General features: G+C 38.7%; 1 protein-coding gene across 1 annotated transcript in view; it reads left to right on the plus strand.

Moving 5' to 3' along the window:
• The window catches only part of LOC140200692 (uncharacterized), a 409,587-nt gene that overhangs the window by 322,100 nt on the left and 72,353 nt on the right, over window positions 1-15,134 (plus strand). The window lies entirely within an intron of this gene.

Genomic DNA, 15,134 nt, shown 5'->3' on the forward strand with positions numbered 1-15,134 from the left:
AGTCCGCAGAATGTCCAACATTAGACTCAAGGTAGTATCCTTTGGAGTTGTGAGTTCACCCGTCCCAAAGCTTGGCTGGCTACACAACAGCATTAGATATCCTGGGATTTGGTACATTTTAAGAATGTGGAGATGTAGAAAGAAGGTATTTGGCTTCCTGTGCCTGCACAGCCATTCAGAAAGCTCGTGGCTGATCTTTTATTTCACAGCCTCTTTCTTGCACTCATCCATGATCCATTCATTTCATAACATCTAAAAATTTATTATTCTCTCTCTTGAAGCAATTGAGTCTGCAATGGTACTATTTGCTGGAGAATTCCAACAATTCACCATATAAAATATCTTTTTATCTGTCTTGAATGGCAGTCCCCCTATTTTGAGCCTGTAGTCCCAGGTTCTATGCATATCAGCCAAGGAGAAGATCAGTTTTGATCCTTCTGCCAAGCATGTAAGAATTCTATATGTTCCAGTGAGATCACCTCTCGGTCTAAACATGCGAGTATAAACTCAATCTGCTTAACCTCTCCTCATGATCAATTGCAGCATTGGATAGAAAAGTCACAAAGTCATGTTTCAGTGCACAAAACTTTGGTTAGGCTTATTTGAAGTATTGTGTGTAGTTCTAGTCACTGCAGTACAGAAAGGGTTTGGAGGCTTTGCAGAAAAAGTTTACCAGGATATAGCCTGAATTAGAGAGTATTAGCTACTCAGCTGGATGACACAACCAGATGGTGTGGGTTATTTCCCTGAAATCAAGGCAGAAAAAATTGTGTAGACTTTTAAAGCTGCAGGAAAATAAGCACATTCAAAGAGGTTGGAGGTGGCTGACAGTTTCAATGACAGAAAAACAAAGAGTAGATTTACTCAGATAGGCATTGCTGACTCAGACATGAATTGGGAGAAAGATTAACATGAAGCCAGTGTAGGAACTTGGGTGGTCAGTAATTTAGGGGAGCAGGATTGGGAGCAAAAAATAGTCTTGAGAATGAAATGTACCTGGATAGTCATGAAGAGAAATGAGAGAGAATCCAGACAAAGATGTGAAGACCTAGGACAGAACTTGGCTTTGTGGCCAAGGAGGAGGAAAGATATGGTAGAAACAGCTGATCTTAATGTCAAAGAAGGTTTTGGTAGCTCAGCTAAATGTCTTACTTAATAGAAAATGAATTGAATGACAACAGAATTGAGGGAACATTTCAACGGAACCCTGCTTGTCTAAAGGATGCATGAATTTTGAGAAGGATTTGTTAAACAACAACTCTGTGCAGGTGGCTGCACCTATTGATTTAGCTGTAGCTCTAAAAACAAGGGCAATTGTAGTGTTTACTCACATGGGCTAGTGATCAGCCCTTCAACTGGACAGCCGGAAAGATTTATGGGAAAAGAAAGGAAGGAAGACTAGCTTCCTTATAAGAACTGTTTATGATGTTCTCTCAATTCCCAAAGATCTGAACCAGTGGCTTAGTGAAGACCCAGCTTGTCTATTCTGTGGAAGAACAGCAAACCTCAAGCATATCCTCTCATCTTGCAAAGTAAGCCTCACTCAAGGAAGATACACATGGAGGTACAACCAGGTCCTCAGATATTTGACATCCATTGTGAAGAAGCAAAGGCTGAATATCAACTCTTAGCCCCATATGACTGGAAGAACCACAATCCCCTTTGTCCGGCAAGGACAGCCAGTGCCACCCTCAGTGACACAGTTGGTGTCAAGCATACTGGAGCCTGCTTGTGACTGGAACATGGCTGTCAACATAGACAAAAGGCTAATATTTCCCCAGAGATGGCCACTACCACCCTCAGACCAGACTTGGTCTTGTGGTCCAGCAGTCTGAAGGCTGTAGTAATCTCAGAGCTCACAGTGCCCTGGGAAGATGCGGTCTGCGAGGTGTATGAACGGAAACATATGAGATACGCTGAAATGGCCACTGATGCTAAGAAGCGTGGATGGAAGGTGCAGACTTTCCCAGTACAGGTTGGCTGCAGAGGAGTTGTGGCTACTTCCGTGGTTAGATTGCTGAAGGGATTGGGAGTCCGTGGCCAGATCCAGCAGCAAGCTATAAAAGAACTCTCAGAGGCAGCTGAGCAAAGCAGCCACTGGTTATGGATGAAGAGGAGTGACGGCAGCTAGGCCCTAAAATGACCCACGGGTGGCCAGATGTGCAGGGGGTGCGGCTGGGACACCAGGTCGCACTGTTGAGCCCCAAGGAAAAGTAGTGGGCTTAAATTGATGAAACATCTAAGAAGGGGCGTGCCCACCTGATGACCCCTGGGAAGCATCAGCCATCCACCAAGCCCCCCCTCAAGATCTCTATGCTATGACCAAGTTGGGATCTGCTTATCAAAGAGATTGAAACATCTAGTCCTATGAGCTCAAACTATGTCATCAGTGAAAAACTGCCTTTCATTTCCATTTGCTTGCATGCAACCACAAAACATGTGACATTAATAAACCAATTTAGTAACTTAATTTACTAGTTGGTATAAGTATAGAAACTGTCAAACTAAGATATTTTCTGAACAGTAAAATTCGTAGAAAAACATTTCTCTATTGTTACCTGCTTTGATTGTAAGATTAAATAATCTGTTAATATTGCTGTATTAACCCTTCTAATCTCTGGAAAATATGCACAGAACATATTGAAAACACAGTATTAAAATTAAAAGAAATGTTTCCTGGTGTATATCTGCAAGGGATGTAACAACTGGTATCTAATGTTTACAAAAACAACATCACTGCACATTTGTTTTGTACTAGGGCAATAATCTCCCTGGAGAAACCTGAGATAAACTTGTTTTTCAGAGCTTAATATTAATTTACAATAACACGCATGTTGAATTAGTTTCCTACCTCAAGATGCAAATTATTGCTTAGTGAGTTCTCACAATTTGACCTACATAATCACAATGATTATAAACCAGATCCTTATTCATTACTTTATTCATTGATTTTATAAAGTTTTAATGTAAATATGGAGAATGGCACAAATTTATAATATGTTTCAGTTCAGGTAATAGAATTGTGGTTGCAAAATATTGGGTCATATTTGCTGAATATAGAAGTTTGAAGTCAATATAGTTGAGGTATCTAAAATGATTAAAGATTTTAAGGTAGACTTAGTGAATACATTCCATTTGATGGAGAGTTTGGGAACGAGAGGAAACAGTGAAGAGTGAAATTAAGAACTTCACTAAAAAACGCTTGTAGAACTTCAATAGGACTGAAAATAAATTTGGGGTCTGGGGCAAAGATGAGGAAATGGAATTAAGGTGTAGATCACTTTACTGAACTATCTGACTGAGTGACAGAATGGCCTCAAAGGGCTGAGTACTTTCTCTAGCTCTGTGTTGTTAAGTATGTAGAATTAAGCCTTTTAATTGCATTGCAGATCTTTTACTGTTCATCACAGATTGGCATAAAGATGATCTAAGCATTTGCCTTTTTATAATCATGTTTTGTTATGAGATTGTGTAAACCTTGGCCCATTTACACCATGCGTGTTATTGTAAATTAATGTTAAGATTGTAGATTCAGTTCTCAGTGTAGAACCCTGAACACAATCAGTAACACTCCCAGCTCAGAGGCCAGCCATGTCATGCTCTCAGAAGCATTTTTTTAGGATTCTACATCAAGAATATACATAGGATCAAAGTTGATCATTCTGTTGTCTTGCCTACTTCTCTATTCAGTGAGATTTTTCTATATTATTTCTCTCACTACATCTTCCTGTGCTGTTCCCATTTCCTTTAAATCCCTTTACATCTAAATATATTCCAATTTTAGTTCTGAATTTATAAAGACTGAATATCTATAGCACTACAGTGGAGAAAATCCTGTAAGAATTGAAGAGAATCATCTAATAAATTCTAGAAATATAGGCCATTTAACTCAAATTCTTAGAGTCATTCCAGAAATGATGAAAAACTGCACTGTATTCCATAAACCTGGACTTCTGGATTTCCTTGCCGAAACTTCTCTCTTTTTGCAAATTGTCCTCCCCCCACACCTTAAAAAACCCACTCTTGTTATTGTTAAATTTTATAAAATGGTGATCAGAGACTTATTTGTAGTAGAGAGTATAATCCTGAGCACTGCACTGGGAAAGATGTCAGAGAACACTGAGAATTTGTAATGGTTCTCTCCAGCTTAGGAATGCCTTAATCATGTGCAGCCTGTAAAAACGAATGAGCATTTTGTAAACCAGCAGGATAGATTTGCCACCTATTTCAGAGATGCAGGTTTCTTCTACTGTGTGTGAACTCAGTTCGCAGCCACATTTCTGATCTGTGAACTGTTAAACTGACTCAGGAATGGGAACCTGATATAAGCTGAGAAGGACTTGCATAGGTTCAGTACCCCTTATCCGAAATTCCCAAATTCCATATCCGAAAATGACATGACAAATGGAAAATTCCACAAGGCACTGGGGATGTTCTCCACTGTAGAACACAGACAGTTCTGAGAAGTGACCTCACATATGTAATGAATGAAGTTAATAAAAAGTAGAAAAATGCTGCATGAAGCAGTAAATGAAGATCTTGTTTGTGTATGAGAAGAGTGGATTCATCAGCGTTGGAGTGAACATGTGCTGTTTAACAGTATGCTGATCATGAAACAAACAAAGATCTATCATGATGAACTGACAATTGAATATTCAGCAGGATGGTTGAAGAAATTTAAGAAAAGGCATGGTATTAAATTTTAAAGATCTGTGGTGATAAAACATCTGCTGATGAACATGATGCAGCGGAGAAATTCATTGATGAGTTTGCCAAGATTGTCGCTGATGAACATCTAACACACTGAATGGCTGTATCAATACAAATCAGGATCAGGTTTAATATCAGCAGTATATGTTGTAAAATTCGTTAACTTTGTGGCAACAGTACAATGCAATACATACAGTGGCATGCAAAAGTTTGGGGACCCCAGTCAAAATTTCTGTTACTGTGAATAGTTAAGTGAGTAAAAGATGAATTGATCTCCAAAAGTCATAAAGTTAAAGATGAAACATTCTTTTCAACATTTTAAGCAAGGTAAGGTATTATTTTTGTCTTGTACAATTTTAGAGTGGAAAAAAAGGAAAGGAGCACCATATAAAAGTTTGGGCACCCCAAGAGATTTGAGCTCTCAGATAACTTTTACCAAGGTCTCAGACCTTAATTAGCTTGTTAGGGCTATGGCTTGTTCACAGTCATCGTTAGGAAAGGCCAGGTGATGCAAGCCATGGGCTCCTCTAAGCAGCTGCTTAGCACTCTGAAAATTAAAATAAATGATGCCCACAAAGCAGGAGAAGGCTATAAGAAGATAGCAAAACGTTTTCAGGTAGCTGTTTCCTCGACTCATAATGTAATTAAGAAATGGCAGTTAACAGGAATGGTGGGGGTCAAGTTGAGGTCTGGAAGACCAAGAAAACTTTCCGAAAGAACTGCTCGTAGGATTGCTACAAAGGCAAATCAAAACCCCCGTTTGACTGCAAAAGACCTTCAAGGAAGGCTTAGCAGACTCTGGAGTGGTGGTGTACTGTTCTACTGTGCAGTGACACCTGCACAAATATGACCTTCATGGAAGAGTCATCAGAAGAAAACTTTTCCTGCGTCCTCACCACAAAATTCAGTGTCGGAAGTTTGCAAAGGAACATCTAAACAAGCCTGATGCATTTTGGAAACAAGTCCTGTGGACTGATGAAGTTAAAATAGAACTTTTTTGCCTCAATGAGCAAAGGTGTGTTTGGAGAAAAAAGGGTGCAGAATTTCATGAAAAGAACACCTCTCCAACTGTTAAGCACAGGGGTGGATCAATCATGCTTTGGGCTTGTTTTGCAGCCAGTGGCATGGGGAACATTTCAGAGTGAAGAATGAATTCTTTCTTTTTAAATCTTTTTATTGAATTAGTACACAAAAGGTAAACCATATAGGCACTAATACACTGTTGCAATATAACTTTACAAAAGATATTAATACACAAAATAAAATTAGTACAAACAGTGCGGTTTAGATATAAAATAACAAGGTAATGTAATAGTATACTAATTTTCAAACATATCAAAAAGGAAAGGAAAAAAAAACCCAACCCCCCCCCCAAAAAAACCCACCGTGCAACTAATCTAAAAAGCAAAGCAAAGCAATGGGCTAACTAGGAATCAAGTAGAGTTAAACAACTTAAAACAATCACGTCCTCAAACCTGACCTCCATTAAAAACAGTTAAAAAGCAAGAAAGGAATGTAAATATGGACAGAGAGAGAAAAAAAAAATACATTAAATGAAAATGTTGAATAAAAGATCTCCAGGTCTGTTCAAATTTAGCTGAAGAATCATAAAGATTACTTCTAATTTTCTCCAAATTTAAACATAGTATCGTCTGGGAAAACCAAAAGAACGTAGTTGGAACATTAGTCTCCTTCCAATGTTGTAAAATACATCTTTTCGTCATTAACGTAAGAAATGCAATCATTCTACGGGCTGAAGGAGAAAGATTACTGGAAATTTTAGGTAATCCAAAGATGGCAGTAATAGGATGGGGAGAAATATCTATATTCAATACCTTTGAAATAATATTAAACATGTCTTTCCAAAAATTTTCCAGAGTAGGACAGGACCAAAACATATGAGTTAAGGAGGCCCCATGACATCTGTCACAAAGAGGATTAATATGAGAATAAAACGAGCTAATTTATCTTTGGACATATGTGCTCTATGGACAACTTTAAATTGAATTAGGGGTGTTTAGAACAGAAAGAGGAAGTATTGACTAGTTGTAAAATATGCACCCAGTCATCCGCCGAAATAATAAAGCCCAATTCCTTTTCCCAATCTGACCTAATCTTATCGAATGGAGCTTTCCTAAGTTTCATAATAGTATTATAAATAATAGCCGTTACACCTTTCTGACATGGATTAAGATTAATTATAGTATCTAAAATATATGTAGGAGGTAACGTTGGAAAGGAAGAGAGTATAGTACTTAGGAAATTTCTAACTTGGAGATATCTAAAAAAAATGTATTCTTGGTAAGTTATATTTATTAGATAATTGTTCAAAAGACATAAGGGAGCCATCTAAAAATAAATCCAAAAACCGTGAAATACCATTAGTCTTCCAAACTTGAAAGGCACGGTCCATGGAAGAGGGGGGAAAAAATATGTTGCCTAAAATAGGAATCACAAGCCCAAATTGATTAAGATCGAAAAATTTTCGGAATTGAAACCAAATACGTAAGGTATATTTAAGGTATATTTTCGGAATTGAAACCAAATACGTAAGGTATATCGGGTTACAAACCTGTTTGTGGCATTTCAAATCAAAAGGAAGAGAAGAACCTAAAATGGAGCCAAGTGCATAACCTTGAGCAGATTGTAATTCCAATACTACCCATTTAGGAATGGATAGTGTATCTTGATCAAGTAACCAAAATTTCATGTGTCGAATATTAATTGCCCAATAATAGAATCTATAGTTAGGTAATGCCAAACCTCCATCTCTATTAGCTTTCTGTAGATGTATTTTACCCAGTCTCGGGTTTTTATTTTACCAAATAAATAAAGAAATTTTAGAGTCAACTTTGTCAAAAAAGGATTTTGGAACAAAAATTGGTAGTGCCTGAAGTACATATAAAAATTTTGGCGGAATAAACATCTTGACCGCATTAATATGACCAATCAAAGTTAAATAATATGGAGACCATTTAAATGAAAGTTGGGTAATATGATCGATTAAGGGTAGGAAATTAGTCTTAAATAAATCTTTATGTTTACAGGTAATTTTAATCCCAAGATATGAAAAATGATTATTAATCAATTTAAATGGAAGGTTCTGATACAAGGGAAGTTGCTTATTAATCGGGAAAAGTTCACTCTTACTAAGATTTAACTTGTAACTGGAAAAAAGACTAAATCTAAAACAGCAGGGATAGATTTTTGAGGATTAGAAATATATAAAAGTAAGTCATCAGCATATAGTGATACTTTATGGGACTTTAAGCCCCGAGTTATCCCAATAATATTTGGAGATTCTCGAATAGCAATTGCAAGAGGTTCTAATGCAATATCAAATAATAAAGGACTAAGAGCACAACCTTGTCTAGTACCTGGAGAAAGAGGGAAAAAAAGTGAACTTAAAGAGTTAGTACGAACTGAGGCCATAGGAGAATGATATAACAATTTGATCCAGGATATGAATTTCGGGCTGAAATTAAATATTTCAAGCACCTTAAATAAGTAAGGCCATTCAACTCTGTCAAAGGCTTTTTCAGCATCTAAGGAAATGACACACTCAGGATCATTTTGTGAGGAAGTATAAACAATGTTTAACAGTGTGCGAATGTTATAAAAAGAGTAACAACCTTTAATAAAACCCGTTTGGTCTTCCAAAATAATATAAGGAAGTGCTTTTTCTAATCTGTTTGCTAATAATTTAGAAAAAATTTTGGAGTCAATATTTAATAAGGATATTGGTCTATAAGATGCACATTGAGCAGGATCTTTATCCTTCTTTAATATTAAAGAGATCGATGCTCTATAGAAGGATTCAGGAAGTTTACCAAGTTTTAATGAGGCCTCCAGAACCCTAAATAACCAAGGGATTAATGAGGATGCAAAAAATTTATAAAATTCCACGGTAAACCCATCAGGGCCGGGAGCTTTCCCCAGGTTCATAGAGAAAATAACATTCTTAATCTCATCAGTGGTAAAGGAAGCGTCTAGCATAGAAAATATATCCTGTGAAATCTTAGGGAAATCTAGGTTATCTGAAAAGATACATATATTTAGAGTCTCGTGGAGACTCTGATTGATATAAGGAGGAATAAAAATCAAAAAAGGATTGATTAATCTCAGCTTGATCAAATATCAGTTGATCTTTTTGATTATACATCTGATTAATTTGAAATTTAGTATAATTAGTCTTCAACTGATTAGCCAACAGTTTACCAACTTTGTCACTATGTACATAAAATTCGCTTCTTGTTTTCATTAATTGATTTGCAATCGAGGACGAAAGTAATAAACTGTGTTCCATTTGAAGTTCAGTTCTTTGTTTATACAACTTCTCAGAGGGAGCTGTAGCCTATTTCTTATCAGTTTCCTTAATCTTGTCCACAATAACCAGCTCCTCCTGCTTCAACCTCTTCCTCAAAGCAGCAGAGTACGAGATGATCTGACCACGAATATAAGCTTTAAAAGTATCCCAAAGGATGTTCATAGAAATATCTTCTGTATAGTTGATTGTAAAAAAGAGATCAATCTGTTCATTCATAAAGTTAACAAAATCCGAGTCCTGAAGCAACAGCGAATTAAAACGCCATTGTCTATTATTTTGTGTATTGGCCTGAAATTTAATAGAAAGCTTAAGTGGAGCATGATCAGAAATGGTTATAGAGTCATATTCACATTTAACCACTGAAGAAATAAGACGAGAGTCAATAAAAAAAATAATCAATTCTTGAATAGGAATGGTGAACATGTGAAAAAAAAGAAAAATCTTTTTTCCTGAGAATGCAAAAAATGCCAAGTGTCTGTCGACCCAGAATCTGAAAGGAATGAGTTAATCAAGGTTGCAGATTTATTGGGTAAGGTCCGTAAAGGAGCTGAACGGTCCAAGCTGGGGATAAACAAGTATTAAGATCCCCGCCCCAGATTAGTGAAAACTCATTCAAATTCTGGAACAGATTAAATAATGATTTATAAAATTCCGGACTGTCCATGTTAGGAGCATAGATGTTAACCAAAACTACCTTTTTATTAAAGAGTAGACCACTAACCAATAGAAAACTACCATTCGGATCAGAAATATTATCGTGTTGTACAAAAGTGATTGAGGGATCTATAAAAATAGAAACTCCTCGAATCTTAACGTTAGAATTCGAATGGAAGTGTTGATTCTTCCAAAATTTAAAAAAACGTAGTCTGTCCCCCCTCCGCACATGGGTCCCTTGTAAGAATAAGACATGTGCTTTAAGTCTCCGGAATACTTTAAAAACTTTTTTCCTTTTTATTGGATGATTAAGACCATTAGTATTCCAAGAGACAAAATTAATAGTAGACTCCGTAAACCCTAAAGTCAACCCGCAAAAAAAGGAGGATTGACAATAGGTTTGACCCACGAACCCGGAAAGGGAACAGAACAAACAAGAGATAACGGGAAGGAGAACACGACCAATACTTCGGTAATGTAAGTAGCCCAAGAAGAAAAAAAACTAAAAAGTGAAGCCCCTCCCACCGCCCCCCCATGACCCCAAAGCTAAATCTGAAATAGACCAGCCAGAAAGAAGCAAGTACTAGAACTACCCCCATGACTTCCGATAGACGCTCACTAAAAAAAAGTGTATATATATAAAAGGATCAGCTAAAGTTATAAAACAGTAGAGGAATTTTAAAAAAAGTACACCGATTAAGACGAACACAATATAATACAAAGAAAAAATAAGTAAATATAACGAAAACCGTTAACGAACAACAGACCCTATAGTTAAACAAGAAAATGAGATAATTAACATAGACTAGTTAGGAAAAACTACAAAATGTACGTTTGAAAACTACAAAGTTTAAGGCCTGAAAGGAAATACGTAAAATGATACAGAGGGAATAGCCACCCAGAATCCCCAGGGAAAAAGAAAGGAATGACGCAGTTAAAAAAAAGTTTGGCAATCATGTTAATTAAACCGAAAAAAAACTTTTCTGCCCTCATATAAGGCAAAAAAAAATTTAAACCCAACAGATTAACTGCCTCCAATCAAACAGAGATGATTTAATAATTGTGATTAAGATGTTGAAGGTGAAAATTGATCCAGGTAACTCTGGGCGTCCGATGGAGAGTTGAAAAAACGGGAAGACCCATCAGGCGAACAAATCTTTAAATGTGCAGGAGAAAGCAACACTGGTTTTAAATCCATCTTGTAGAGTTCCGACATCACAGATCTGTAACGGACACATTGATCCCGAGCCTGCTGACTAAAGTCTTCCACCAAACGAAAGTGAAGATCCGAGAAATCAATGTAACCTTTAGGTTGAGCGAATCGAAGCAATTTCTCCTTGTCTTGAAAATAATGAAATCGTAAAATAACATGCCAAGGTCTATCTGACTTAGACGAATATAATGGGACTCTGTGAGCCCGATCCAATAGTGGTGGTTGGTCAGGAAATAAGGTAGGAAATGCATCTTTTAAAGGTTGAGAAAAAAACTTTATAGGATCATCAGATTCAGCAGCTTCACGAATACCAATAGTTCGAATATTATGTCGTCGCATTCTGCATTCTAAGTCAGAGTTTTTAAAAGTCAGAAAGTCAAGTTTTTTCTTCATTACAGTAATTGTTTCTTCAATTTTCCCCATCTTGAGTTCATTTTGTTGCGTGGATTTTTGAAGATTAGATGTAGCAGTCTGATGTTCCGTGATAGATGTTTCCATTTTATCAATTACATCAATAATTTTCTGCAGTTTAGTTGAAATTTCCACACGAATCAAATCCGTTATAGTAGTTGAAATTTCCGTTTGAATCAGATCCGATATAGCTTTCAAAGTTAACGGTGGTTCACTCGGAGGAGGATCGGTAACTTTCGGTCTAACCGGAGGTTTGCCGTCTTTCCCGTTCTTAGACGTAGCAGACCTTAAAAGCATCCAAATATCAAAAAACACAATTTGTTGCAAAGAATGAATTCAATTAAATACCAGCAAATTCTGGAATCAAGCATCACACCGTCTGTAAAAAAGCTGAAGATGAAAAGAGGATGGCTTCTTCAACAGGACAATGAACCTAATCACACCTCAAAATCCACAATGGACTACCTCAAGGGGCGCAAGCTGAAGGTTTTGCCATGGCCCTCACAGTCCCTTGACCTAAACATCATCGAGAATCTGTGGTTAGACCTCAGAAGAGCAGTGCATGCAAGACAGCCCAAGAATCTCACAGAACTAGAAGCCTTTTGCAAGGAAGAATGGGTGAAAACACCCCCAAACAAGAATTGAAAGACTCTTAGCTGGCTACAGAAAGCATTTACAAGCTGTAATACTTGCCAAATGGGTTGTTACTAAGTACTGACCATGCAGGGTGTCCAAATTTTTGCTTTGGGCCCTTTTCCTTTTTTATTATTTTGAAACTGTAAAAGATGGAAATAAAAAAAGTAATCTTGCTTAAAATATTAAAGAGATGTGTCATCTTTAACTTTATGCCTTTTGGAAATCAGGCCATTTTTTACTCACTTAGCTATTCACAGTAACAGAAATTTTGACCAGGAGTGCCCAAACTTTTGCATGCCACTGTAATAACAGAAAAAACTGCATTACAGTAAGTAACATATATATGTTAAATTAAATAAGTAGTGCAAAAATAGAAATTAAAAAAGTAGTGAGGTGGTGTTCAATGTAGATTCAGAAATTGGATGGCAGAAGGGAAGAAGCTGTTCCTGAATCATTGAATGTGTGCCTTCTCATTTCTGTACCTCCTTCCTGAGGGTAGCAATGTGAAGAGGGCATGCACTGAATGATGGAGATCTTTAATGATAGACACTGCCTTTTTGGGGCATCGCTCCTTGGAGATGTCATGGATACTACGAAGGTAGTACAGAAGATGGTGTAGGTTTCCGCAAATAAAACAAAGTGAGCTGCTTTATGTTTATTAAAACCCGTAACACATTTTATTGAACTCCAAAAACTAAAATACAAAAGTGCGCTGAAAAAATCCTTACATTACAATGTCATCACGTCAGACCAGCTCTTAAAGCGAAACCCAAGTCAATGTTGACTGTGAATTGTGTACATTTCTCCCAATTACATTATGCTACACAGGCCCCCACCCCCACCAGAAATCTCTAAAACCAGCATTGTAAGCCTGTCTGGAGTTGGACGAGCAGCCCAGCTCGAGCCCTGTGATCTATGGGTGGAGGAACCCCAGGTGCCTCTGGTTTGTTCAGAGGTGTGTTGACATGATCATGGCCATGGTCATGGTGTGACAGCAGGGGCATGGCTGCAGAATTCTTCAAAGCTTGGCCAGTTTAAGGTGATGTACCAAAACACATCCAGGTTTACCCCTCTTATCTATGATAAAAATCTTGTTTTCCCATTCCAAAATGTGGAACAGGCCCTTATAATGGGTCTAAGAGGTTGTTGGTGTGCATCATGGTGGACAAAAACAAATGAGGCTGTGAATGTAGGTCAACAGGAACCCAAGGGTGTTGTACGCCATGGGAGGTAGGAATAGGAGAAAAGGAATTGAATTTACTGAGGAGGGTGGAACACTGTTGAGAGGCCAACCAGGCAGTTGTGGCGTCAGGAATGAAATCATCTGACACTCGTAAAGCTGTCCGTATACCAACTCAGCCACGGACAACTGAAGATCCACTTTTGGAGCTGTTCTGAGCCCCAGCAGGAATAATGAGAGACGATCATGCCAGCACTCATCGGTCAGGGAAGCCCTCAGAGCAGCCTTTAAGGAGCAGTGAAGCTGTTCACATAGGCCATTGGACTGCGGGTGATTCACCGTGTTGTGATGTAGCCTAACACCAAAGTTCTGGGCCATCGCAGCCCAGAGGTCTGATGTGAATTGAGGACCATGGTCAGAGGAAATATCAAATGGGGCACCAAACCGAGCAACCCAGGTGCTGATGAATGTCGAGCCACGTCTGTCGCCATTGTCGATGCTGGAGGCACAACCTCTGGCACCTGGTGGTGTGGTCCATTGTGGTAAGGAGGTGTGTGAAACCACGGGAGGGGAGAAAAGGACAAACTAGATCCTCATTGACATGGTCAAACCATTGCTCAGGAACCTCAAAAGGTGCCTGAACACAACGGTTAATTTTTGCCCGCTGACACTCCACACAAGCTGCAGTCCAATTGTGCACATCTTTCTGAAGCCATGCCAACAAACTTCAGTGCATTCGGTTTCTGTGAGGCCTTCCAGCCTGAATACATGGCCTCTTGCACGTTAAAAGCAGTCCGCCTCCAGTGTGCGGGCAAAATGGGGCAAGGGCAACCGGTTGAGACATTGTACAGGAGTGAAGCCCCAGCTTCTCTGAACTTAATGTCAGCAGGTCTGTGACTGCTGTTCAGTAATCCTGGATCTCTGGGTCAGTAACTTGGTCAGCTACCATACCGGCATAGTCAACCCCCATGTGTACGGCCTCAGTGGCTGGCCATGAGAGGCAGTCAGCCACAGCATTATTTTTCCCCTTGATATGTTGTATATCAGTTGTGAATATGTAGGCCAGGTGGTGTTGCTGCTGTGCAGACCAAGGATCTCATATTTTTGCCATCCCAAGCACAAGGTCAACGAACACTGTGAAATGGAGATCTTCTAGAAGAAAATGAAAATGGCGGACAGTCTGATAGGGACTAAGAAGCTCACAGTCAAACGTGCCGTACATCCTTACGGAGGTTACAGCTGGCAGCTGAAGAAGGCAAGTGGCTGCCACACGCCTCCGACCAGCTGTTCATGCACAGCATCCACAGAATAGTCTGAAGTGTCAGTAGTTATGGCAATGGGTGCGTTGGGCAGCTGAGGCACAGAATAGTCTGAAGTGTCGTGGCTGTGGTGCGTTGGGGAGCTGATACACAGAATAGTCTGAAGTGTCAGTTGTTATGGCTGATGCTCCAGTATGGTCGCATTAGAAAGTCATTTGGTATCATCAAATGCCCTGGTCATGTCCACTGACCAGTCAAGCACATGATTAGGGGTATTGCCTTTAAGCGCACTATACAAAGGGAGCACAAGTTCAGCAGTTTGAGGAAAGAAGCAGTGATAGAAACTCACCAAGCCTAAAAGAAATCTATAATCGTGGCTACTTTTGATGGGAGGTGTTTCACACCTTCTGCGGAAATAAGATTGCCAATGGTTGACAACCCAAACTGGCATTTAGCAGGGTTCATAATCAACCTGTATTGGTTTAAGTACTCAGAAAGTGTGTGAAGATCAGATATGTGTTTGGATTTGACAAATTGGTGACAAGTATGTCATCCAGGTAAACAAAAAGAAAATCGAAGTCTTTTAATACAGAATCCATCAGCTGTTGGAAAGGCTGTGCTGTGCTGTATTTTTCAACCCAGGCAGCATGCACAGAAATTCAAAGAGGCCAAAAGGGTTATCATAGCTGTTTTGGGAATGTTCTCTGAGCACACAGGCACATGATGATAGTCGCTAACCAGACT

Source organism: Mobula birostris, chromosome 1 (assembly GCF_030028105.1).
Source record: "Mobula birostris isolate sMobBir1 chromosome 1, sMobBir1.hap1, whole genome shotgun sequence".
NCBI classification, from domain to species: Eukaryota; Metazoa; Chordata; class Chondrichthyes; order Myliobatiformes; family Myliobatidae; genus Mobula; species Mobula birostris.